Genomic DNA, 27,712 nt, shown 5'->3' with positions numbered 1-27,712 from the left:
GCCAGGGCTACTGTGACAATGAGGCAGGCCTAGACTGTGGGAGGACCCACACTGATGCTGACTTCGTTCTCTGGATTTTCATGTCTCCAAGGCAGTTTTCTCAGCCATTAAATGAGGACACCACCACCTGTTGCAGAGCATCTTTGAGGAAGACACAATGGCAGAGGACCAGCCCATGTTCAAGGAAAATTTCTTGGGCCCCCAAAATCACTAAACTAAAGGAAAAATTCAAGCTGGTAACTGCTTAGGGACAATCTGCCTCCCATTCTATTCAGTCATACCTCTGCTCACTGCAATAAATGAATATCTAATAAACTCCTTCAGAAAGGCTGATAAGAAGCTCAAAAGACTGCAACAGTTTGTCTCTCACCTAGCTGTGACCTGAAAGTTCCCTCCCTGCTTTGAGTTTCCCCACTTTTCCTTCAAATTGTCCTTCTTTTCTAGACCAAACCAATGTTCATCTTACATGTGTTGTTTGACATATCACCCCTAATATGTATAAAACCAAGTTGTGCTCTGACCACATGTCATCAGGACCTCCTGAAGCTGTGTCATGGGTGCATGTCCTCAACCTTGGTGGAATAAACTTTCTAAACTAATTGAGATCTGTCTCAAATTTTGGGCATTCATATTTGGTAACCATGGAGGGATTCTGAGTGGAGATGCCACAGACCTTTGACAAACCTCCTATTGGTGCTTGGTACCAGCATGAGCTAACTTTATGCCTCAAACCAATAGGACAATTTGCTGAGGTCTGGGAGCACTCCCTCCAGAGAATTTCTGACCTCTCAAAATTTAGTTGATATCCAAAGTCTATTTTGTTGTACAACTCCCCACAACCATTTTTTTTTTTTTTTGGAGTTTTACTTGTTTCCAACATGGAAGGCAAGTTTTTCAGAGTTTGAGCTTGTTTCCAACAGAGAAGATGAGTTATTTTTTTTCCTGCTTCCAGAATGGTAGAGTGCAGTCTACAGCCTGAGACTCAACCCTAACTAAGTAACTGAATTGAGGTTTGTCCTGGATAAAGTTAAGATTAACAACCAGCTGGTCTTAATTTCTCCTTACCATTAAAGTGCTCAGTAATCATATCAGTTGTGTAAGTGTTTGTTTTGCTTAATGGTTTTCTGTTGTTATTGTTTGTTTCTGATTTTGTTGTTGTTTTGGTCTTTTTCTCATCAGGTTTGCCCAACTCTATCCAACTTAATCATATCTGAAGGTAAGTTCCAAATTATGGGGAACAAGGCCTCTAAAGTGGCTAAATTCCCACAAAAAAATGTGATATAGTTGGGGGAGAAAAATTGCTCAGCAAAAGGAAAAAAAAGGGAAGTTTTTTTATTTTAACTACTGAAGGGGCTTTATTTACGTAACAAGACCACCTTTTTGCTGGCTGGGCCAAACTGAGAGCAGTGGCTTTCATCCCACACTGCAGTTCAATAGCTAAGGCCCTGCTTTTTTTTTTTTTTCATTTAAACTATGACAGCTTGGGTTTGGTACCTAAATCAAGCTCTTTCTGGTTTGATACTTGGATTTCTGAAATAGCAGCAATTTGTCCTAGGTAAAATATGATAATAATATTTCAAAGGATTTTTTTTGGTTGAGCACAGTGACTCACGCCTGTAATCCCAGCACTTTGGGAGGCTGAGGTGGGCAGATCACAAGATCAGGAGTTCGAGAACAGCCTGGCCAACATAGTGAAACCTCATCTCTACTAAAAATACAAAAATTAGCTAGATGTGTTGGCAGGCGCCTGTAATCCCAGCTACTCGGGAGGCTGAGGCAGGAGAATCGCTTGAACCCGGGAGGCAGAGGTTGCAGTGAGCTGAGATCACGCCATCACACTCCAACTGGGTGATGACCAAGACTTGGTCTCAAAAAAAAAAAAAAAAGATTTAAAAGGATTTTTTAAAGGAGCTTAATGGTTAAAAGTCAGCTTAATTAAAAGGCTAACATCCAAGATATGTGTATGTATGTGTGCATGTTTGTATTCAAAAGGCCTTCATGGCCGGGCATGGTGGCTCACACCTGTATTCCCAGCACTTTGGGAGGCCTAGGCGGGTGGATCATGAGGTCAGGAGTTCGAGACCAGCCTGGCCAACGTGGTGGTCTCTACTAAAAATACAAAACAACCCCCGTCTTTACTAAAAATACAAAAATTAGTTACTCAGGAGGCTGAGGCAGGAGAATCACTTGAACTCATGTGGTGGAGGTTGCAGTGAGCTGAGATTGCACCACTGCACGACAGCCTGGCGACAGAGGGAGACTCCATCTCAAAAATAAATAAATAAAAAGCAGCAATACCCCAGGCTACATGGAGAAGATGAAGATTAGAGGTTCTTGCATCCCGATGTGTAGGCCTTTCCACCTTCTGTTGGTTTTTTGAACATGTGTGTTGCCCATGGTAAAAACATGGTAACTGTGCTTATGCATATGTGCCTTTACCCTGTCTTCACTTTCTCTTTTCTTCTGCTTCTTATTTTTTTTCCTTTTTTTTGAGACAGAGTCTTGCTCTGTCACTCAGGCTAGAGTGCAATGGCTCTGTCGCGGCTTACTGTAATCTCTGCCTCCTGGGTCCAAGCAATTCTCCTGCCTCAGCCTCCCAAGTAGCTGGGACTACAGGCGTGTGCCACCACGCCTGGCTAATTTTTGTATTTTTAGTAGAGACAGGGTTTTACCATGTTTGCCAGGCTTGTCTGGAACTCCTGACCTCGTGATCCACCCGCCTCAGCCTCCCAAAGTGCTGGGATTACAGGCATGAGCCACCACACCCAGCCTCTTTTTTTTTCTCTCTCCATCCCAAATGAAAAACAATGATTTTCTGCATTGGAGGGAAAAAGTAAGAGTCTTAGAATTTCCAAGGGAATCCTAGCATTGTAAAGGTCTTGAGGAAGGAGACTTCAGGCCTGGTCAGAGGAAGAAAATCCACTTTCTCTGGAGTGGAGTTCTGCCACACTCATGTCAGATGACTTTCACATTTTAACAAGATTCCTTTATAGCACTAACATTCTTTCTAAAAATTCCAATGGACTTGACTAAGCTGAGGGTTCAGAAAATGGAATATGAGACATGGACTATTTTTGCAAAACAAAGATTGAGAGAGAACTTCCCCATAGGAAAAGCAAAATGGGAAATGCAGGGTGAGACACTTTTACACAGAGTGGTGGAGAGAAAATAGAACACTGGAAAGAGTGGCATTTAGATGCAGAGTGGCCTACAGAGAAACTGTAGCCCTGTTTTTATTTCTTTAAAGTCTCCAAGTGGTTTATTCAAGGAGCACCCTGTGTAAAGAAGTGAAAATATTCATATGACCGTATTTTCAAGGAAAATATTCATATGACCAGCCTGAGTCAATTAGATTGAGAGGGTGGTACCCACATTGGTAATTATTTTGCATTAGCAATGCCTATTTCACTGAGGGTATTTGGACCTTCAAATCCTCTTCTCTAACAGCCATTTGTGACCCCAGGAGGGAGGAGTGGAGCAATGATAAGTTTTATGGCTGTAAACTTGTTTCTCGTCTTTTACTTTAGATTAAGGGGGTACATAAGCAGGTTTGTTTGATGTGCATATTGTGTGTGATGTTGAGGTTTGGGGCATGAGCCCAGCTACTGAATATAGTACTTAACAGTTTTTCAATGTTTCCCCTCCCTCATCTAGTAGACCCAGTATTATTGCCATTTTTATGTTCATGAGTACCCAACATTTAGCTCCCACTTGTATGTGACAAAGTTCACTATTTGGTTTTCTACTTCTGCATAAATTTGCTTAGAATTCAGCTGCATCCATGTTGCTTCAAAAACCATAATTTTATTCTTTTCATGGCTGCATGGTATTCCATGGTATATATGTACCACATTTCTAAAATCCAACCCATCACTGATAGGATCCTAGATTGATGTTATGTCTTTGCTATTGTGCATAGTGCTGCAGTGAACATGTGAGTGCATATGTCTTTTTGGTAGAATAATTGGGTTTCTTTGGGATAAATACCCAGTAGTGGGATTGCTGGATTAAATGGTAGTTCTAAATTCTCTGAGAAATCTCCATACTGCTTTCAAAAGTGGCTGAACTGATTTACATTCCTACTAGGAGTGTATAAGTGTTCCATTTTTCCAGAGCCTCACCAATATCTGTCTTTTCTGACTTTTTAATCATAGCCATTCTGACTGATGTGAGATGATATCTCACTCTGATTTTGATTTGCATTGTTCTGATGATTAGTGATGTGGAGCATATTTTCATGTTTGTTGGGTGCTTGTAAGTTCTCCTTTGATAAGTATCTGCTCATGCTTCTGCTCGTTTTAAAATAGGCTTTTTTTTTCTTTTTTGATTGTTTACATTTATTACAGAAACTGGAAGTTAGACCTTTGTCAGATGCATAGTTTGCAATTATCTTCTTTTTATTTTTATTTTTTTGATTTTCTATCTTCTCTCATTCCATAGATTTTCTGTTTACTCTGTGGATAGCTTCTTTTGCTGTGCAAAAGCCTTTTAGTTTAATTAGGTCCCACTTGTCAATGTTTGTTTTTCTTTCAATTGCTTTTGCGGACTTAGCCAAAAATTCTTTCCCAATTCTTTCCCAATGTCAAGAAAGTTTTTTTTTTTTTTTTTTTTTTTTAGACAGAGTCTCACTCTGTGGCTCAGGCTGGAGTGCAGTGGCACAATCTTGGCTCACTGCAACTTCTGCCTCCCAGGATCAAGCAATACTCTGCCTCAGCCTTCTGAGTACCTGGGATTACAGGTGCCTGCCACCACAACCAGCTGATTTTTTATTGTATTTTTAGTAGAGACAGGGTTCACCATCTTGGCCAGTCTGGTCTTGAACTCCTGACCTTGCGATCCCCCCGCCTCAGCCTCCCAAAGTGCTGGGATTACAGGCGAGAGCCATCACACCTGGCCAAGAAAAATATTTTCTAGGTGTTCTTGACCCAAAAAGTTCACATATATGTGTGCTCTTCTTCCTCCTCCTCCTCCTCTTATTCTTCTCCTTCTTCTTTTCCTTTCCTTTTACTTCCACTTCTGTTTCTTCTTATTTATTATGTATATACCCACCAACAACATGCTAGTGTGAGCATCTCTGTGCAGATGCTCAAGTGTTCTTATGAGATGCCTTTCAAGAGGTAGAATCCATTATGCAATAACACGTAACTCTCAACTTTTTTTTTTTTTTAATATGGTTTCACTCTGTTGTCCAGGCTGAAGTGCAATAATACAAACTCAGCTCACTACAACCTGTACCTCCCAGACTCTACTGATCCTCACACCTCAACCTCCCAAGTAACTGGAACCGTAGGCTCACACCACAACACCCAGATCTTTTTTGCATTTTTTTAGATAACGAGGCTTTGACACGTAACTGAGCCCAATCTTGAACTCCTGGATTCAACCAATTCGCCCACCTTGGCCTCTCAAAGTGCTGAAATTACTGGTGTGAGCTGTCATGCTTGGCTTCTTTCAACTATTGATACATATTTTAAAATTATCTTTCAAAAGGTTATTGAACATGTATACACTTTGCAAGTATGAACAGTGTGTTTCTACTGCTCATAAAAAAGGACAATATTAGAAAACATTTAATTTCCCAAACTGATGGTCAGACAAAACCCATATATTTTGTAGCTTTTTTTCCTAACCACCATTGAAGTCAGATGTCTTATGAAAAATGGCCATTTTTACTTCTTTTAATGTGTAATTTTTATAAGTTCTGTGTATTTTTTAATTGAGTTTGTGATTTTTTTCTTTATTGTCAGGGGTTTCTAACACCTTTTGTGTGTGTGTGTGTGAGACAGAGTCTCATTCTGTTGCCCAGGCTGGAGTGTAGTGGAGCAATCTCGGCTTGCTGCAATCTCCGCCTCCCAGGTTCAAGCAATTCTCCTAACTCAACCTCCTGAGTAGCTGGGATTACAGGTGCCTGCCACCGAAACTGGCTGATTTTGTTTTTGTATTTTTAGTAGAGATGGGGTTTCACTGTGTTAGCCAGGATGGTCTCGAGCTCCTGACCTTGTGATCCGCCCGCCTCAGGCTCCCAAAGTGCTGGGATTACAGGCATGAGCCACCGTGTCCAGCCCTTAACACCTATTTTACTGCAGTCTCTCCCACATCATTCTAGCAGGGTAATGACTGTCCACACATCCAAGAATACATCTGTCCTGAACCTGTTCTTTTTTTTTTTTTTTNACACACACACACACACACACACACACACACACACAGATATTGGATTGGCTGAAATTTATTTATTTAAGACAGAATCTGGCTCCTGTTGCCCAGGCTGGAGTGCAGTGGCGCGATCTCGGCTCACCGCAACCTCCACCTCCTGGGTTCAGGCAATTCTCCTGCCTCAACCTCCTGAGTAGCTGGGATTACAGGCACGTGCCACCATGCCCAGCTAATGTTTTGTATTTTTATTAGAGACGGGGTTTCACCATGTTGACCAGGATGGTCTGGATCTCTCGACCTCGTGATCCACCCGCCTCGGCCTCCTAAAGTGCTGGGATTACAGGCTTGAGCGACCGCGTCCGGCGAGCCTGTTCTTATAAGCAAGTCAGAAGTCAAGAAATCCAGGGTGTCATCTAAATCCCTGGTACAGCCTCCCATCAAGACATGAACTGGGCTCCATTTTACCTCATAAATAGCTAAAGGATTGGAGGTGGGTTTATTGATTGGCCCCATGCTGCATCCAAGCACTTGGGCTAGGACTCAACCCTGATTGCCAAGCTGACTGTAAACAGTCTTGAAGCTTGCTGTCATAATGTACCCTAGCCTGCCACCAAGACGCTTGTCCTACCCACTTCAGCCTCTGACTCACAGCTGTATTGGTGTAAATGCAAACCTGGCTCTCTGGCTGCCAAGAGTATATAAATCCAGAACAGCAAATCAAGCATTCAGGCACAAGGCAAGAGGTCTTTCCAGGTTTCCAAAACAGACTTCCCAGAATTTCCCAAAGACTCTGACCTTTTCCTGACCTCACCCCCTGAAAGAATCATAAATGGAATCTGGGAGCCATTCAGACTCTCTAGCCTACTCTTTATTGAAAGTAGATTTGCCTCTAAAATGGCAACTCATTATCCTCAAGAACACAAACTTGGATGCTGAACACTGGCCTCCTGCCTTCCCGTGACAGATCTTAACCCAAGTCCCGTCAAAGCCCACATTGTCTTTTAACCTCCACCATCCAGACATGTTCCAGAAAAATCCCTCAGAATTGTCTTAATGAGATGGGACAAGGGATGATGGAGCTCCAGTTTTACAATGGCTGTTTCATCTTTCTCTTCTGAGAAGTCTGTACCTGCTGGTCAGAGCCCTCACCCCTTCGGCAGTTTAGCCTATGTCCCAGGAACTGCTCCCTAAAAGAATCTTCTAGTCTCTTTTCCCTCTGAAGAGAGGGTCCATGAGACTCTATGCTAGTGAATACATAATCTCAGTTCTCACCTGACTTGATTGACTTATGAACTGAGAAAGATAAAGACACAGGGAACATCCTGTGTCTAGTCAATCTGTGCTTCTCAGCTTTGGTGAATATGCTGGAACCCAAAAGAATATTTGGTGGTAGACACACAGACACTGCCTAATAAAATTATGTAAGCTTAAGTTTAATATAAATGGAACTTAGAATGTCATATAAAATATTGTTAATTTTATAAGAAAACAGATTTTATAAAGGCATTAAATATAATTTTAATAGGAAACAAATTTATGTGCCCTTGGTATATAAATGACTGAATTTTGGGCAATTCAGTAAAGGTCACATATAACTATGAGTCGTTGTTGACAAAATGCTCCTCCGGATGCATATTGTACATGCATTTTGATTTTTTCCTTTATCTGAGGTCAATTTTTCTCAATTTTATTCATCAAGTTTTATACACTTTAGACAGAAGAGACCTTCTAGTTATCATGTGCTCTATGGATCTGTACTTTGTTAGAAATTCACATTTTCAGGCAAAACCCAGATATATTGTATCAAAATCTGTATTTCAAATATTTCCAGGTGATTCATATGCACATTATAATTGTTAAGTGGCAGTAAATCTTTATATGGATATACTGATTTATCAAAAAGGTACAGTAAAGACTGTATGTTTCAATGCATATACATCTTATCTTACAGAAAATAACTAAAAACAATAAAGTGGGGATAGGGAAGGAGTTGAAGTAGAAATTAAACAGAAATGAGACATAATTACTAGATGTTGAGGCTGAGCATCAGCCTATTATACTGTTTTGGTTACTATGTATAAGTTTAAAATATTGTCTAATAAAACACTTGTATAAAAGGAGAAACCATCTATAACTTTAGCTCTTAAGACTACGGTTACATTTGGGGAGGAGAAAAAGAGGAAGTGGTTTGTGGGCAAAAACAAGGGTGGTTACACAAATGTATTACCTTTGTTATAATTTATTGAGCATTACATTAATAATTTATTGTGGATGTATTTCTGTATGCATAGTTATACATCAATAAAAATGTAAATATTACATATTTAATCCTAACTTAATATTTCAGAATAATGCAATATGCATTTTTTTTTAATGCAATGTTTGGTATTATTTGAAAGTGGAGCATTGGCCAGGCATCGCCTGTAATCTTTTGGGATTGTAAATGCTTTTGGGAGTGGATCACAAGGTCTGGAGTTCGAGTCCAACTTGGCCAACATAGTGAAACCCCTTCTCTACTAAAAATACAATAATTAGCCAGACATGGTGGCGCACACCTGTAGTCCCAGCTACTTGGGAGGCTAAGGCAGGAAAATCGCTTGAACCGGGATGTGGACACTGTGGTGAGCCAAGATGGCACCACTGCACTCCCGCCTGGGCAACAGAGCGAGACTCTGCTCCCCCACCCAAAAAAAAGTGGAACATTTACACTCAGGCAACATGAGATGGATATTAATATTCCAAGGTATTTATTTACGTCCTGATCCTTGGGAATCCTCCTTAGTCTTTCATTTTTTACCTTAGTTGAGTGAGTAGCATAGTTTTAGTTTTGGGGAATGCAGTTTCTTACAGCAAAGTCCTTCCTCCACAATAACATTCACCACAGCCAGGCCACCTAGCACAGTGGGCTGCACACAGTGCACACTCAGTGTGTGCGGAACTGGTTCTAATCAGGAACAAAACAAGTAGCAGAGGTCAGTTTTTCAAAGGATAGAATGTAGATAATACAGGTAGACTGAAAGGACACAACAGCAAACTGTTTTTACATTAATTTGAGAAACATTTTCAACTGGTTCTCCAAAAGATGTTGGTTTACACAGACATTTTGGGAGTATGGTTGCATATTGTAATTACCTGGAGAGCTTTAAATCACACCATTGCCTGGGTCTCACTCTAGAGATTCTGGCTTAATTATTCCCTTGCAACTTGGGTTTGGGAACTTTAAATACCACCACCAACAGGCACAGCAGGTTATTCTGATACGCAAGCAAGGGTGAGAAGCATTGATTCAGGATGAGAAATACATTGGTTGTGTTTGATTTCTAGGTGTGCTCTAGGGATTTATCCTATAGCTGCTCCTAAATGTGGGGTCTTAGAAAACATCTTTGCCCTTCAAAGCATACTCTTCTGGTTGGCTAAATTGCAGCAGGAAAAAATATCAGCAGCCCTATTGCTATGTCAGTTGCCTTCAGAGCAAAGTTTGTTTCAGGAACACTAATTTAAATAGTCTGCAAATACAAAAAACTACAAAGAGTTTGCAGATCTGTTGAGTGCATTATAGGTGTTTTCAAATTTCTCCTATGATAAGAAATTAAAAATGTAATGTTGGGCATTAATTTCCTAAAATCAATGCTCAGCAATTTTCTAAAATTGTTTCTAGTTTTTCCAAGAGACTTCAGCAGCATTCCCTGGAGTGAATTATTTCCAATTGTGAAGAGTAATGGATGGATGGGATGAGATTCTCAAAAAAAAACCTTGCTTCTATTTCAGAAGTGTCAATCTTCAGCCCTTTGAAGGACCAGGAAACCTGGTTGAGTAATGTGGTCTATAGAGGTGTATGGGCTTCAGAGTTAGGCAGCATTGATCCTGAGTCCAAGCAAGCTGCTTGGTAGCTGTGGGATAGTTATATAAGCCACATCTGCAAGAAAAGTCATAATAAAATTGATTGCAAAAACAGATATTTAAAAATATTTCTTATTGTATTCATGTCCCTAGAAATGGCTTTTATAGTTGTTCCCATCAAGAGACAGCTTCTGTTCCCTAAACTTGAATCTCTCTTGCCTTATTTGCACAGGCCGAAGCTGTGCATATCACAGTGTGCCAGTTTGTGGCCCAGGCTCAAAAGGTCTTAAATACTTCTGTTATCTTTTTCAGAATTCTTCCATCTCTATGAGAACAAGCCCATTTCAGCTTTCTGGAGGATAAAATAGCATGCTGAGAAAAGCCAAAGTGTGCCAGTTTACACACAGCTCACTCCCAGAAGCAGAGCCACCTAATTCACCAGGAGCTGACCACTCACACCTGAAGGAGCCAAACTGAACCCAGAAGAATGGCCCAGCTGAGCCCAGCCTAAATTTCTAACCAGCTCAATCCTGAGCTAGTATGTTTTCGGATTGTTATGCAGTTACAGCTTAGTAATATATAAACCCATTAAAGATAGGTTTCCAGGATTCCAGGACAGATTGATTATAAATAACCTGCAAATGCTTGACACTCTATAAGTATCGATTTTGTTTTTCCTTTATTTAAAGTTAAATTTGTTGTAAGATGATATTGACTTATACAGAAGTGGGACAGGAGAATAGGGTCTGGAGGCAGGGAGCTTAAGGCCAATTCGTACTGACTTCCTTAGAGAAAAAGCACCAAGGTCTGGGAGCAGGGAACCTAAGGCCAATTAATATGAACTTTCCACATTTAAACCAAAAGGTAAAACCTCATCTACACCCAAGTAGCAAAGGATCAAAGGCTACTGTCGCTACAACCCTCCCCCTTGCACCAGTTCTCTGATAGAAAAGGAGAGTGACGCCGGGCGCATTGGCTCATGCCTGTAATCCTAGCACTTTGGGAGGCTGAGGTGGGTGGATCACCTGAGGTCAGGAGTTCAAGACCAGCCTGGCCATCAGGGTGAAACCCCAACTTTAAAAAAAAAAAAAAAGAAAAGGAGAGTGCCTTGGAGTGGCCATGGGCCAAGCACAGGCCATGCCTTCATCTGCATAGGGTACCAATTCACCTCAGCCTTCAATTAGCCACGGTCCAAATCTTTCATTCAGATAATGGGTAGCTGATAGGGACCTCAAAAGGAGTACTTAAAACCCAGAAAACTGGCCGGGCGCGGTGGCTCAAGCCTGTAATCCCAGCACTGTGGGAGGCCGAGGCGGGTGGATCACGAGGTCAAGAGATCGAGACCATCCTGGTCAACATGGTGAAACCCCGTCTCTACTAAAACTACAAAAAATTACCTGGGCATGGTGGCGCGTGCCTGTAATCCCAGCGACTCAGGAGGCTGGGGCAGGAGAATTGCCTGAACCCAGGAGGCGGAGGTTGCGGTGAGCCGAGATCGCGCCATTGCACTCCAGCCTGGGTAACAAGAGCGAAACTCTGTCTCAAAAAAAACAAAACAAAACCCGGAAAACTTTGTAACCGGGTCCTTAAGCTGCTTGCTGGGGCCTACACCCACCCTGTGGAGTGCTTTCTCACTTTAATAAACCCCCACTTTTGCTGCTTCATTCCTTTGTGCGTTTTGTTTGATTCTTTGTTCAAAATGTCAAGGATCTGAATAACTCATATTCACGGCCTTCCTTCTGGGAACAGAAATGCAGGTAGATGTGGATGCAGGTGATTGGTGCTTAAACTCACACAGTGCCCCACACCACCGGAGAAAAACATACAGTTACAGCCTGACAGTTAGGTCCAAAGGCAAATAGCAAAACAAGAAGTTTGCCTTCAATCTATACCCTCTACATCTAAACTCTAGAGGTCAAGGCTGTGAAGAGATGTGAAAACATGTTGCTCTCTCCTTCTGGGGCCCCATCATTCTTTGTTTACGGTCTGATATTTAAAAAGAAGAGGAACCCCTGAGAGAGGAGGCAGTCAGAGGCTGGTTAGGAAGACAGGGAGTGAGGGTCTTGGGAAAGGAAAAACACACGCAGGGCTGCACCTGCACCACCCATGTAGCTAGTAGGAAGAAATACTGTTGAGAGCTTCCTCTTATGCTAGGATGTTGCTCAGAAGGGACTGTCCCAACTTAGGCCCAGGTGTAATAAATCAACCTAAATGTCATTAACTTGACCAAGCTCCTTATAATGTTATTAATATGACATAAGTATTTTGGTTTTAGCTTTACCCTTTTCACCTGCTCTGGGTTTTGCCTGGGCACTCATGGGTAATACCCAAGATGGAGATACTGTGGTCAACCCCAGGCATGCTCAGATGCAACACCCTTAGTGGGGAATTTTACCCCTCCCATTTGGGCAGAACCTGCAGAAGACTTCCTTGTTTTTGCCACATAAAAGACCTAGAACTCAGCTCCATTTCTGGCAACCTGCTCTCATGTCCCCTCTTGCTGAGAGCTTTCCTTTTGCTTAATAAATCCTACTCTGCTTTACTCTCTGGTATCTGTGTGCCTTATTCCTCTGGTCAGGGGATGAGAGCCCGGACCTGGCTTAACTGAGGAATCCACCACAACAACACCAAACAGCAACTGGGAGACCGTGGTCTTCACATGGACACTCTCAGCTTGCAGCCCATGATCTCTCTAGGGTCACTGTCTCAACCATCCTTAAGCCCGAGGAGAAAAGCTGGTAGACAGGCTGTTTCCTCTCTTCCAGCAGAAATAAGGTGTTCAGGCCCACACTTCCCTGAGGTCAGAGCCCTTGAGGCTGCACTTGATGTGGCAGCCACTTGCCATATGCAGCTACTGGGTACCTAGAATATGGATGTTTTGAAGTAAAATGTGTTGCAAAAGTAAATTATACAGTGAGATTAGAAGAATTAAATCAGAAATATACTTTATTTCTAATTAAATATCGATCACATTAAAACAATAATATTTTGGATAAAATAGGTTAAAATTATTTCACTTGTTTATTTTTATTAGTTTTGATGTGGCTAATAAAAAATTGAAAATTCACAAATAGCTAACTTTTTTTTTTTTTTTGAGAGGGAGTCTCTCTCTGTTGCCAGGCTAGAGTGCAGTGGCACGATCTCTGCTCACTGCAACCTCCACCTCCCAGGTTCAAGCGATTCCCCTGCCTCAGTCACCTGAGTAGCTGGAACTACAAGTGAGTGCCACCTCGCCCAGCTAATTTTTTTTTTTTTTTTTGGTATTTTTAGTAGAGACGGGGTTTTACCATGTTGGACAGGATGGTCTTGATCTCCTGACCTCGTGATCCACCCGTCTTGGCCTCCCAAAGTGCCGAGATTACAGGCGTGAGACACCGCGCCTGGCCCTAACATTTTATTTTTTAGAGGATTGCTTCCCTCTTAAAATCTCAGGTGTCCTCAAAAGACCAGAGGCCAGAAAGGTTATGAAATATAAAATATTAAAATAGTTGTCATATTGTTTCCATTTGTGAACAAGAGCGTGTCTGTGTGTGCGCACGCGCGTGCGTTCACAGTTTATAAATGCGTGTAACCTTACACACCAGAGGGTTAAAAATGAACCCCCAGCAGAGCCAGGCTTAGCACAGAAAGCCCTGCCTGAAAGTGCCTGCAGGAACGAGTCTGTCACGCTTGCCTCATTCAGTGCACTGTATGGTCGCAATTTCTGTCACTCAAAGCCTGAGGGCGTGGAGCTTGGAGCCACGTCCAATCAGGGCGCTGGGCTGAGAACTGCCCAATCAGGCGCACAGCCGGAGGAGAGAGGGCGGGATCCGGGATCTGGCGCGGCTTTTGCTCCAGCCCGAGCTCGGTCAGGGCCTCACCGCCTGCTTCCACCCCATCAGGGAGGCCCCGGTGATTCTGCCACAGCCTCGGCCTCCGTCGCTCCGTGAGCTGCGGGCATCGGATGATTCGTAGCTAAGACTCCGCGACACCCTGAAGCCCAGAAATGGTGAGTGTGCGGGGCAGGGCGTCCCGAGGCTGGGGAGGCCTCATCGGAACCGGCGGGAAATGGCGGCGGCGGGACCGAGTCTGTGAGCCGAGTCCCGGCTGCCGCAGCTCAGCCGTCGGTCCTCAGTCCCCTCCGGTGAGGGACCCGGGCTCCCGTCGGTCCCCGCACGGCGGCTCTGGCCCAGCCTGCAGCCCTTCTTGTGCAGCTCTGCGCCCGCAGCCCGCAYCYTCCCCGGGCTGTGAGGTGAGGAGGAGCTGATCGGGAAGACGCCGGCGCGGCGTGCGCGGTGCCTGCGTGGGAGGCGCTGTGGTCCKGGGTCCCGTCCCTACTGGACCCTGTTCGGAATTAGAGGGAGGCTCYGTGAAAACATGGAGTTCCTGTGAGCAAACGGGGACTCATGGATGGGACAGCCCCGGCCGTGGCTCGTGGTTTGGGGGCTGCCCGCGGGCCTTGAAGGAAAGGCTTTTGTGAGGTGTGTGAGGGAGCGAAGCGAATCACCCGCCCGCCCCGACTTTCCCGCCAGTTCCCTCGCCCTGAGCGTCTCCTCCGCTTGGCGTTCCTGAGGGGCATCTTTTAGAATACACCGGCGGAGGTGCGCCCAGCGCTTCGCTGAGTTCTGAGTAGTTCTGCCACGTGATTGAACCTGAGGAGGGTGGGGGCGCCCTTGGTTTGTAGGCGGGCGTTCAGAAATGAAGATGGGTGTCCAGAGGCAGGGACTGGCGTCTGCGGGGGACAGCTGCGGGGAGAACGCTGAGCTTGTGGGGTCGGCGCTGACTCTGGGTGGTGTCGTTAGTGAGTTGCTGGACGTCCCGTTGGGGTGGAGCATTGGCTAGTGTTGAGCACGTTTTCTCTCAGAAGACAGACGTGGCTAAATCTGGGCTGGAGGGAGATGCGGGTGTCCGAGGGAGACCTGGCAGGGTTCTGCACATGCGCTGTCCTGTTCTTCCAGGTCTCCTCCAAGGGAGAGAGGGAACTGGAAACCTAGAGGAAAGGAGTTCTGACAAAATCGCTTCCCTGCACCCTGCTGCCAGCCCTCACCCACTAACCCATTCCTGAGCACACCCACTGGGCATTTGCATGGCCACATCCCTCCCCGGAGAGAGTTCTACTATCAGGAATTGTGCCCTTTGCCAGCTTTGCTCTTACAGTTTTCTCCTAAGAACACACATAATGGCCAGAAGACCTGTAACTGGGACTATGGGTGCAGGCCACCACGCCCGGCTAATTTTTTTTTTTTTTTTTTTTTTGTATTTTTAGCAGAGACAGGGTTGCACCGTGTAAGGATGGTCTCGATCTCCTGACCTTGTGATCTGCCCGCCTCGCCCTTTCAATGTGCTGGGATTACAGGTGTGAGCCACCTGTAATCCCAGCACTTTGAAAGAGCCTAAAAAATTCCTGTTTTTTAAATTAAATTCATCACATGATTCTACCACGAGGCCGGGGGCAAGCATGAGGGCTTCCAGATACTTTAATGAGAAGTGAGTTCACCCTTTGTTCCAGTAGGTCACACAGAGCCTGCTCTGCTTGGTTTTGGGTGGGGGCAGGTCAGTGTAGCCCATATTTCCACTCTAGCAAGAGAAGTGACTGGCATGCCCTCCTTTTTCCTCAGTTATATAATTATTTAGAGAACATTACTGTGTTGAAAGTTATTTTATCAGATAATTCCAGTCAGTCCCATAAGTCAGAACTAGCTCTCTTAACTCATTTCTCCTGTTGTCAAATTAAGAACTGTCACCTGGGCCAGGCGCGGTGGCTCAAGCCTGTAATCCCAGCACTTTGGGAGGCCGAGGCGGGTGGATCACGAGGTCAAGAGATCGAGACCATCCTGGTCAACATGATGAAACTCCGTCTCTACTAAAAATACAAAAAATTAGCTGGGCATGGTGGTTCGTGCCTGTAATCCCAGCTACTCAGGAGGCTGGGGCAGGAGAATTGCCTGAACCCAGGAGGCGGAGGTTTCGGTGAGCCAAGATCGCGCCATTGCACTCCAGCCTGGGTTAACAAGAGCGAAACTCCATCTCAAAAAAAAAAAAAAACTCACCTGATAAATATGTATTTTCAGGAACTCTTAACATTCAAGGATGTGGCCATAGAATTCTCCCCAGAAGAGTGGAAATGTCCAGATCTTGCTCAGCAGAATTTATACAGAGATGTGATGTTGGAGAACTACAGAAACTTGGTCACCCAAGTGACCAAGGGTGAGGATAACTTTAATATGTAATACCTAATACTCCCCAAGAGTTTTATTTTTTTCCTTTGTAGAATGTCTCTTGGGAACTTCTGCTTTGCGTGGATTAATTTAAGTTTCTTTCTTCATGAAGAAATTGGGAGTTTGCTGATGTGAAAAAGAAAATCTTTTAAGATGTCTCATCTTTACCTAAACCTTCTCTTTTCTTGAAGTAATTTGTGTCCTTCACTCTAGATTAGTTGGTAATTCTAGAAATTCAATGTTATAAGATATTATTTTCCACATCTTAAAATCCAGTTTGTACCACTTATTTTTGATTCAGTAGTATTCGGTAGCAGAACTCAGAACCCACAGATTTAAAATACTTATATATTCTAAAGATTCTGTCAGGAATCTTTAAAAAAAAAGCAATTATTTTAATTCATTTTTTTAAATCTTCCAGAATTTCTCTTTTCTGCGTAGCATAGTACTATGTTGGTAATTAGAGAATCCTCAGCAATAGTCATGTTAATTTTTTTTTTTTTTTTTTTTGAGACGGAGTTTCACTCATGTTACCCAGGCTGGAGTGCAATGGCGCGATCTCGGCTCACCGCAACCTCCGCCTCCTGGGTTCAGGCAATTCTCCTGCCTCAGCCTCCTGAGTAGCTGGGATTATAGGCGTGTGCCACCACACCCAGCTAATTTTTGTATTTTTAGTAGAGACGGGGTTTCACCATGTTGGCCAGGATGGTCTCGATCTCTTGACCTCGTGATCCACCCGCCTTTGCCTCCCAAAGTGCTGGGATTACAGGCTTGAGCCACCGCGCCCGGCCTTTTTTTTTTTTTTTAAATAGGTGTTGCTCTCTCTAACTCAGACCGGGTCACCTGTTTGGAGCAAAGAAAAGAGCCCTAGTGGAAGACATGTGAGACAGTAACTGAAAGCCCAGGTAGGTGAGAGTGAATGAAGGAGATGACACAGGCAAGTGGACCAGAGGTGAAGAAGGAAGCCAGGCCTTAGAATGTATTTGGAAAGCCCTTCTCCAGTGAAAATAATTTCTGAAAAGGCTGCATTTTTTTTTTTTTTTTTTTTTTTGTGGGGGGGACGGAGCTTCGCTCTTGTTACCCAGGCTGGAGTGCAATGGCGCGATCTTGGCTCACCGCAACCTCCGCCTCCTGGGTTCAGGCAATTCTCCTGCCTCAGCCTCCTGAGTACCTGGGATTACAGGCACGCCTCACCATGCCCAGGTAATTTTTTTGTATTTTTAGTAGAGACGGGGTTTCACCGTGTTGACCAGGATGGTCTTGATCTTTGATCTCTTGACCTCGTGATCCACCCGCCTCGGCCTCCCACAGTGCTGGGATTACAGGCTTGAGCCACCGCGCCCGACCCATGAAAAGGCTGCATTTTTTCTCATGTTCACAAATAGGGGCATCTTCAGTCCATGGCGTTAAATATTCTAAGAATTCTCTTTTTTCTTTAGTGATCTCCCTTCAAGTTTACAGGGAAAGCCAGTGTCCACTTTATCACTTAGAAGGGGCTGCATGATCTGACTGCTGTTTCATTGCTTTTGGAGACATAGGAATATTTGTGTTATTGAGGAGCTCTATGTTAATGTATTTTTTTCAAATATTGTTTTTGCATCATGTCTAAAATATGTAAGGCAAGTAGTGGACATGTTGGGATTTGGTTCAGAAATCCTAGGAACACCAGGGACAGATGTTGCATCTTTTCTGCTTAGTCTTTTTTTTTTTTTTTTTTTAAACTGAGTCTTGCTATGTCTCCAGACTGGAGTGCAGTGGCACGATCTCGGCTCACTGCAACCTCCGCCTCCTGGGTTCAAGTGATTCTCCTGCCTCAGCCTCCTGAGTAGCTGGGACTGTAAACGCCCGCCACCACACCCAGCTTATATTTGTATTTTTAGTAGAGATGAGGTTTCAGCATGTTGGCCAGGATGGTCTCGATTTGTTGACATTGTGATCCACCCGCCTCCGCCTCCCAAAGTGCTAGTATTACAGGCATGAGCCACTGCACCTGGTGCCGCTTAGTGATTTTTAATTCTATGGCAAATTTAATTCTGCAAAAATTCTTGTCAGCAACTTTATCAGAATGATAAGCATTTTCCTAAATACAAAAAATGTAATGTTGATTGTTCTTCAGATTGTTATTGTTTTAGTAGAAACTGAGATTTGTAATTTAAACTCTGTGTAAATTTTCAAATTATAATATAGTTTAAAGCGTGGGTTTCCAACCCTTTGGCTTCCCTGGGCCACATTGAAACCATAATTGTCTTGGGCCACACAGAAAATACACTAACACTAATGATACATGATGAGCTTTTAAAAAAAAAGTTAATGAATAATTTTTATGATAACTACCAGAACAGATAAGCAAAATGTTCTTACATTCATAGGGTTGGACACTACTTGAATAAAGTATCTACTCACCTTCTAGATTTCTTAAATGTACTGTCATTAACCAGCTTAGAACATTGCTAAGTGTGTATTATTATTTCTTAATAACAATTATCTTATAATTTTAGTAAGAAGCCTACTGGGATTCTGTCATTGAAATCTGTATATAAAAATGTGGGTGTCACACATACACAGACCTATATAAGTTATATATGTGTACTGTAAATTCTCACTTAACATTGTTGATACTTTGAAGCAACATATTAAGAAAACTTTTTGGCCAGGCGTGGTGGCTCACGCCTGTAATCCCAGCACTTTGGGAGGCTGTGGCGGGCAGATCATGAGGTCAGGAATTTGAGACCGGCCTGGGTCTCTACTAAAGATACAAAGAATTAGCCAGGTGTGATGGCATGCGTCTGTAATCCCAGCTATTGGGAGGCTGCAACAGGAGAATCCCTTGAAACCAGGAGGCGGAATTACCATAGTTTAATTGCATATAGTAACATTGTTTTATTTAAAGATGCAGTTTTTGAGAACCTATTTTGAACATTGAGGACTTACTGTACAACTGTGTTTGTGTGACATGGATATTTCTAATAAAAATTGTATAACTATATATTTAATGTGTACAATGTAATTATTTGATATGCATAAACATTGTGAAACAAAATACAGTCAAGTTGATGAACACATCTGTTACCTCAAATTTTTTTTTTGTGGTAAGAACACTTAAGATCTGCTGGTGTAGCAAATTGTAAGCATAAATTGCAGTATTAATAACTATAAACACAGTGCATTTGGCTAATCTAATGCGAATTTACATTAGATTTCTCAGACTTGCTTAATTTGTAACTAAAAATTTGTACTCTTTGAACATCTCATATTTCTACCCTCAGGTACTAACCACCACCATTCTACACTCTGCTTCTGAGTTTACTTTTTTGGATTTCTCGTCTACCTTAAAACAAGCAGTTTCTTTGTCTTTCTGTGTTTGGCTTATTTTATTTAGCATAATGTCCTCCAGGCCTGTCCATGTTGTAAATGGCTAGATTTCCTTCTATTATGGCAGAATAGTATTCTGCTGTCTATATATACATACACACATATCATATTTTGGCTATTATAAACAATACTACAATGAACATAGGGCTGAAGATATTTCTTCAAAGTACAAATACTATTTCCTTCGGTAGGATGCCCAGAAGTGGTACTGCTGGGTATGATATTTCCATTTTTATTTTTTACTGGTTTTTATGATGACTATTTATTTACATCTCACCAACAGCATACAGATTTTCCTGGTATGTATGTCTTTATTGGGAAAAAATACATAATCTTTTTTCTGTTTTTGAATGGGTTATAATTGTTTTGCTTTGAATTGCATAAGCTTATTATACATTTTGGAAATTAACTTCTTACTAGATACATGGCTTGATTTTTCTATGTTGTAGGGTTTAAAAAATTTTTTTTCTTTGCTGTGCACAAGCTGTTTAATTTGATACAGTCTCACTTGTTTGTATTTTTTGTTGCTGTGCTTTTGATGTCTTATCATAAGTTACTGTCAAGACCAATGTCAACAAGATTTCTTTTTTTTTTTAATATGTTTTCTTCAGGAGTTTTAAGGTTTCATGTCTTACATTTAAGTCCTTCATTTTGAGTTAATTTTGGAGTATGGTTTAAGAAAACGATCTACTTTTATTTTTTCACTTGTGGATATCCAGTTTTTCTGGCACCGTGTATCAAGAAGACTGTACTTTCTGCATTGTATATTCTTGGTGGCCTTGTCAAAGATTACTTGACCTTGTATTCCTGGTTTTGTTTCTGGGCTCCCTATTCTGCTCCGTTGGTTTTTGTATCAATTTTTATGCACATACTATACTCTTGATTACTATAACCTTTAAATAAAATTTGAAATTAGAGAGTATGATGCCCCAGCGTTGTTCTTTCTCAAGATTGCTCAGGTTATTTAAAGTTTTTGTAGGTTACACTTATATTGTACAATTGTGTTTTCTATTACTGTGAAAAATGCCACTAAAATTTTGATAGGGATCATGTTGAATCTGTAGATCATTTTGGATAATATGATACTTTGACAGGGTTAGTTATCCTAATGGAATATGTTTCCATTTATTTGTGTCTACTTCAATTTCTGTCGTCAATCTTATTGTATTTAATGTATATATTTTTTATTTCATTGGTTAAATTTATTTTAATTAAATTTCTTTTTATACTATTGCAAATGGCAATTATTTCTTTTTTTGGAAAGTTTACTGTATGGAAATGCAACAAATATTTGTATATTGGGCCAGGTGCTGTGTCTCATTTCTGTAATCCCTGCACTTTCAGAGTCCAAGGCAGGTGGATCACTTGAGGACAGAAGTTTGAGATGAGTCTGGGCAACACAGTGAGACCCTGTCTCGGAAAAAAAAAACAACAAAACCAAAACCCACAAGTATTCGTATATTGATCATGTATCCTGATACTTTAATGAATGCATTTCTTAGTTCAAAGATTTTTTGTTGTTTTACTCTAGGGTTTTATATATATATATATATATATATATATATATGCGCATATACATACACATATATATATGTATATGCATGATCATATTATCTACAAACAGTAACATTTTTACTTCTTTTCCAAGCTGGAGAGCTTTGTTCTCCTTTTCCTTGCCCATTGTTCTGAAAGAGACTTCCAGAAATAAGGTAAGATAGAAGCTGTGGCCCTGGAGGCAGACCTGCAGATCTTGGCCTCAGCTGTGGTCTCTGAAGCAGCCCTGTGTTTGTACATTTGAAGGATCTAACAATGATTATAGTTTCTATAAACTATATTTGACAGGTAAAGATCTCCTGTTTGTTTGATCCACAGGCTGATGATATTATTACCTCTGAGTTTGCAGAGAAGGGTTGTAGCTAGGTCACAAGGATACTGCTGGGTCTAATGTGGGGTCTGCCTTTGATGGTTGTGTTACCAGAGATTTGGACAGTCATGGATTCTTCGTAGGCTCTGGAAAGATTAAATATCCTTGAGGACATTAATCTATATGGTAGGCAGTAGGGTTGGGTTTTGAAGTTTGTCTGCATATAATGGACCAAATACCAAGTGTGTGAATGGGTTTGGCTTCTGACTACCTGGGAACAGTTTTCACAAGTCTCTATGTGGTTCCCAGAGTGTATGCAACTAGCCACAGACTGTGACTGTGAGGGTTAGAACTGAGTCACAGGTCTGCTTCAGGGAGCACAGCTGAGGCCAAGATATATAGGCCTGCCTCCAGAGTTTTGGCTGGGTGTGTCTCCCTGCAAGTCTCTTGATGGGAAGGACCACTTGTGGACTTAACTGAGAGGAGTTTGAGATAGTTGCAGAACTGCTTCATAATTTTCAGTAAGACAAAGCTTGGTGCACCATTTCCCTATCTGTAGCCATGTCTATGGGCCCTTGAGTTGGCCACCTGGGTGAGGGCCTGCTTTTCCTAAATAACCCTCCTTGAGTTCTGGCTCCACTGAGGTTTCACAACTCGAACCATAGGCAAGCATCTTTCTAATTCTGTTTCCTAGTTTACTACTTAAAACATTGTATAAAAGTGGAATCATACACTATCACTTTGTTGGTGTCTTATTTCTCTTAAAATAATGGCTTTAAGATTTATCCTAATTGTAGCATCTGACGATATTTTTATTTGAGACTAAAGAATATTTTATTATATGTATAAACCACATCTTTTTAAATCATTTATCCATTGAAGGATGTTTGAGTTTTTTTACCTTTCGGCTTTTGTAAATGATAAGGTTTGGATCTGCGTTTTTATTCAAATCTTATGTCAAATTGCCATCCTTAATGTTGGAGGTGGGGCCTGGTGGGAGGTGATTGGGTCATAGGGTTGGCTTATCATGAATGGTTTAGCTTAGCTCTTTTGGTACTATCTTGCCATAGTGAGTGAGTTCTCCTGAGGTGTCATTTTTCAAAAGCATGTGGCACCTCTTCTCTCACTCTTACTCCTGCTCCTACCATATAAGATGACTCACCGTCCCTTCGCTTTCTGCTATGGTTGGAAACTTTTTGAGGTTTCCCCGGAAGCAGAAGCTGCTGTGCTTTCTGTACAGCCTGCAGAACAATGACCCAGGTAAACCTCTTTTTTTAAAACAAATTACCCAGTCTCAGGTATTTCTTTATAGCAATGCTGGAATAAACTAATGCAGTGTATATTGCTGCAGTAAACTAGGATGTACAAATATTTCTTTCAAGTACACTTTGCATATTTTGAATAGATGCTCAGAAGTGGGGCTGGGCATGGGGGCTGATGCCTGTAATCCCAGTATATTCTTGACACCTTTGTCAAAAATAAGTTTGCCATAGATATATGGATATGTCTGCATTCTCTCTACTGTTTCACTGATCAGTTTCATGCTGTTTCAATTACTGTAGCTCTGTAGTATCATTTAAAGTGAAATACTGTGATTCCTCCAGTTTCTTTTTTTCTTACAATGGCTTTGGCTATTCTGATTCTTTTATGGTTCTGTCTACATTGTAGGATTGTTTTTTCTATTTCTGTGAAGAATGGCATTGATGTTTTTCTAGATGTTGTAATAAATCTGTAGATTGCTTTGGGTAGTATGGACATTTTTAAAATGTTGATTCTTCCTATTCATGAACATAAAATATTATTCAGTTTTTTATCTTTTTAAATTTCTTGCATCAGTGTCTTATATTTTATAGTACTCATTGTAGAGATTTTTCACATCTTTGCTTAATTCCTAGATATTTAATTTGTGGCTATTGTAAATGGGATTACTCTTTTGATTTCTTTTTCACATTGTTCACTGTTAGCATATAGACACACTACTAATTTTTTATTTTATTTTATTTTATTTATTTATTTTTTAAAGACAGAGTTTCACCATGTTGGTCAGCCTGGTCTTGAACTCCCAACCTCAGGTGATCCACTCGCCTTGGCCTCCAAAGTGCTTGGATTACAAGCGTGAGCCACCACGCCTGGCCATCACACTACTAATTTTTTAATCCTTTTTTTTTTTTTTTTTTAAAAAGTCTCGCTGTGTCACCCAGGCTGGAGTGCATTGGCATGATCTCTGCTCACTGCAACCCCTGCCTCCCAGGTTCAAGCAATTCTCCCGCCTCAGCCTCCTCAGTAGCTGGGACTACAGGCGTGAGCTAATTTTTGTATTTTTTTAGTAGAGATGGGGTTCCACCATATTGGCCAGGTTGGTCTCAAACTCCTGACCTCAGGTGATCCGCCTGCCTCGGCCTCCCAAAGTGCTGGGATTGCAGGCATGAACCACCACTACCAGTTGGCTTTTAATCTTATATCTTGACTAAATTCAATTAATTCTAATAGTGTTTTAATGAATTAGGTTTTTCCAAATATAAGACCACATCATCTGCAAACAAAGATAATTTTACTTCTTCCTTTCCAATTTGGGTGCCCCTTTTTGCCCTCTTATTCCTCTAGTTAGCACTTCTAGTATGATTTGAATAACAGTGGTAAAAGTGTACATCCTTTGTGCCTCTTCTTTTGTCTTCTTCAGATACAGACACCTTATCAGAATGGTTTTGGGTTTAGGCTCCCAACTTTACAGGGTAATTTGTCCTCAGCCATCCTTTTGTCTTTTCCTGGTCCTAAGCTTCAGAACTGTCTAGGGACGATCTCACATGCCCACAGTAGCCATGTCTCGTGGAGTGTTTAGGGAATAATAGTTACTGCACCATTTCCTTATAGTGGATGGCCTGAGGTATGGGGTGGACCCTCTCAGGGGAACTGCTAGGTGCCCTGGTGCTCAGAGCACGCTGTGGTTTACACTTCATTTAAAAAGCCACATCCTTGTGACATTAAGATTTTCTTTTTCCCATCCACTTTCCATTTTTTTGGAGACACATTGCTGTTCGGCCAATGGAATTCTGATATTGAGGGGAAAGGCAGAAATAATTTCCACCATCTGGATTTTTTTCAGAATTGTGAAGGAAGAAAAAGATAATATCCTTGAAGACAAAGTCCATTCTAGCAAGATGGTGCAAGGACCTGCCCAAAAAAAAAAAAAAAAGTATGTACTCCAGGCACACAGGGGGATGCAGTGCAGAGGCTCTTGGGGTGGTCATTGAGTACTTCAATGAGAAGGATGAAGGTGGGAGGATGTACATAATAGGACAGAAAACCCGACTTGACACATGAGTCAGACATATCATTATTTCAGCCAGTACTGCCACTCCTTGGGTTTGTTATCTTGAAAAAATTGTTTACTTATTTCAACTTCCATTTTTATTAATTGTACAATGCATTTTATTGATAGAGCTTGAAAAATAGGAAAATATTCTCAAAGAGGCATAAAAATGTGAATTCAAAAAATGTCTAGTGATTTGTTAAAAATTTTTTCATTTTTCCCTTGAGGGTGTGTAATAAGTTTTTGAGATTTGTACATTTTGGGAGTGGTTTCAAACAGAACCTAAGGGCTTTAGTTATGGGAATGTTACTGGGTAAAAAAAAGTAGGAAACATTTCCTTTATGGGTAGAGACGTGTACCCAATTTTTCGGTACACTTCCGTAAATCACCAATTTATCTGGTACATCTTTGTAAATCACCAATTTATCTACCATAATTTCTTATAAAAAAGTATACCCAATTTTTAGAAGAAATTATGGTAGATAAATTGGTGATTTACAGAGATGTGCCAAAACATCAGTTTCTCTTTTCTGCATGGTGGAGACTTTGTGATAAAGAATAAGTCTGCTCTGTATCCTTTTATCTGGATGTCTGAATTTAATGTTAAATTTTATGGAATAGGACTTGACATTCCTGATAATGTTCATGTATGATTACTTATTTGTTATTATGGAAATAATACCTAAACGACATGTTTATTGTCTGAAATGGATATTTTGACTTTTCTCATTGAAGTATAAAATGTAAGCGCCTTACAATCTCCTTTCCTCCTATAAATATAAGCACTGAGGTTGAGGAATTTTGCTGGATTCTTTAAACACTTGAGTTATTTTATATAAAAACTAAGTGAAAAACTGGGAATCAGAGACCTAAGCCTATTGACTGCAAGGCAAGGCCAGTCTTGACTCTGCCAAAGGAGGTCATCAGTAGCCCAGTAGTTTCTTGCTGGGGAACCTTTTCTGCAGGTGGTCCAGCCTGGCTCAAATTAGACATGAAAGGAGCCTTTACATTGAGAAGCTACAGGTCCCTGGAAAGCTGGGTATCCACAGGCAGATGCAGTGAGAGTTGGGATGGGAGGAGGGTTGTGATGTCCTCTGAGAGGGTGTAATTTTTATTGTCATGAGGCTGTTTCTAGATATCATCAAGTAAAAAATATTGATATAGGAAAGAAGTGACTTTATTCTAAGGAGTATTGCAATGGAAAAAGCACAAAGCATAAGACCTGCAAGCATGTCCAAAATGAGGCAGATAAGGGCTGGTTTCTCATATGAAGAGCAAACAAGATTAGAAAGAAGGTGGGAGAGAGGAGAGAAAGGAGAATGTTTCACCCTGAAGTCAGCCTGTTTTTGGGAAGGGAAGGAAGAGGGGTTGTATGCTGGCTGAGACTGAAGGTGGAGCCTGAGGGAAGGAGAGAAACTTGAGCAGTTTAGCTAACAAGTATTCTGCTCTGAACACTGAAGACACAATTATTTAATTGTTTATGAGGGAAAAATGAGAATGTAGAGCCTGTGAATTTGTGATATCTAAAGAGGGAGCATCATCAAAGTCATAATGAAAAGGGTATTTCTTTACAGTAAGCTTTTCTTGCAGAGAAAAGCTTACTGTAAGGAAATTGGAAATTACTGCAAAGGATTGGAAAGATGTATAACTACCACAATTCACCACCCGCCTCATGCTTTCCCTGCTTTTCTTTCTCGTATACATTTTTTCCTTTTGGCTTTTACCGAGTTGTATCCAGTATAATAACCTGGTAAACATAGGTAAAGTGTTTTTGAGTTGTATCCAATATAATAACCTGGTAAACACAGGTGAAGTGTTTTTGCCAAGTTCTTTGTAGTTTTATCAAATCTTTTAACTTGAAGGAGGGAATTATGGAAGCCTATGATTTATAGACAGTTGCTCAGAAGTAGCAGATGGGCCCCTGGGGCTTGTGACTGCCATGTGTAGTGGAAGCAGTGTTGTGGGGCTGAGCCCTGAGTTAGCGGGTTCTTTGCTGACCCTGGGTGTTGTCTGAATTGAGTTGTTGGATGCCCAGTTTGTGTTGGAGAATTGGTTGGTGTTCAGAAAACTTCATATATTTGGTGTTAGACTAAAGATACTAGACTGGGTGCGGTGGCTCACGCCTGTAAACCTAGCACATTGGGAAGTCAAGGAGGGCAGATTGCTTGAGCTTAGGAGTTCAACACCAGCCTGGGCAACATGGCAAAATCCCATCTCTACCAAAAATCCAAAAAAAGTAGCTGGGCGTGGTGGCACACACCTGTATTCCTAGCTACCTGGGGAGGAGGTGCTGAGGCAGGGGAATCCTGGGTGGTCGATGCTGCCATGAGCCGAGGTCACACCACTGCACTCCAGCCTGTGTGACAAAGTGAGGCCCTTTCTCAAAAAAAATAAAGATTTCCCAGCAGCCTTGGCTGAAGGGAGACACTGGGTCTGTTGTAGAGTGGAGAGGTTTTTTTGTTTTTTTCTTTTTCTTTCTTTCTTTTTTTTTGGCTCACAAGCTGTCATACTGTTCTAGGTCTCCTCCAGGGGTCAAAGGGGACTGAGGACCTAAAGGAAGGAGTTCTGAGAGCAGACTCTTCCTTCCACCCTGCTGCTACAATGTGATTTCTGCATATTCACACACATGCATGCTAGGCAATAGTGTGGCCATGCTTCTCTCATGACAAAGCTTCACTCAGGAATTCTGTGTCTGCTTCTAGAGTTTTCTACTAAGAGGCCACATAAGTGTCCAGAAGGCTCATGGCTTCTTTATCCCTTCCAGATCTTGAATCTGTACCAGTAACTCTTTCCTGCAGTAGTCTAGGCTTCTGGATCACCTGACCATCTTATCTTCCTGCACGCACACATTTATAAGTTAGGTACCCTGTCTGGGCCAGTATCTGCAGCACTAACCAGTCCTTTCAGCAGCTGTGCACTGACCCTTGCCCATGGGTTCTTGATAGCAGCTTTTCTTTCTTTCTTTCTTTCTTT

General features: G+C 41.7%; 1 long non-coding RNA gene and 1 pseudogene across 2 annotated transcripts in view; both read left to right on the top strand.

Annotated features, from left to right (window-relative positions):
* LOC119469713 overlaps positions 1-27,712 on the top strand; it is a 60,536-nt pseudogene that overhangs the window by 9,048 nt on the left and 23,776 nt on the right. The gene's annotated exons all lie outside the window — the stretch shown is intronic.
* Positions 13,765-26,348, top strand: LOC119469714. Its single transcript, XR_005198549.1, has 4 exons — positions 13,765-13,984; positions 17,006-17,098; positions 24,533-24,622; positions 25,705-26,348. It is a non-coding gene; the product is annotated as an uncharacterized LOC119469714 (long non-coding RNA).

Source organism: Cebus imitator, unplaced genomic scaffold (assembly GCF_001604975.1).
Source record: "Cebus imitator isolate Cc_AM_T3 unplaced genomic scaffold, Cebus_imitator-1.0 Scaffold791, whole genome shotgun sequence".
NCBI lineage: Eukaryota > Metazoa > Chordata > Mammalia > Primates > Cebidae > Cebus > Cebus imitator.
Note: the sequence above shows the minus strand (reverse complement) of the source record. Positions and strands in the feature narration are given on the sequence as shown.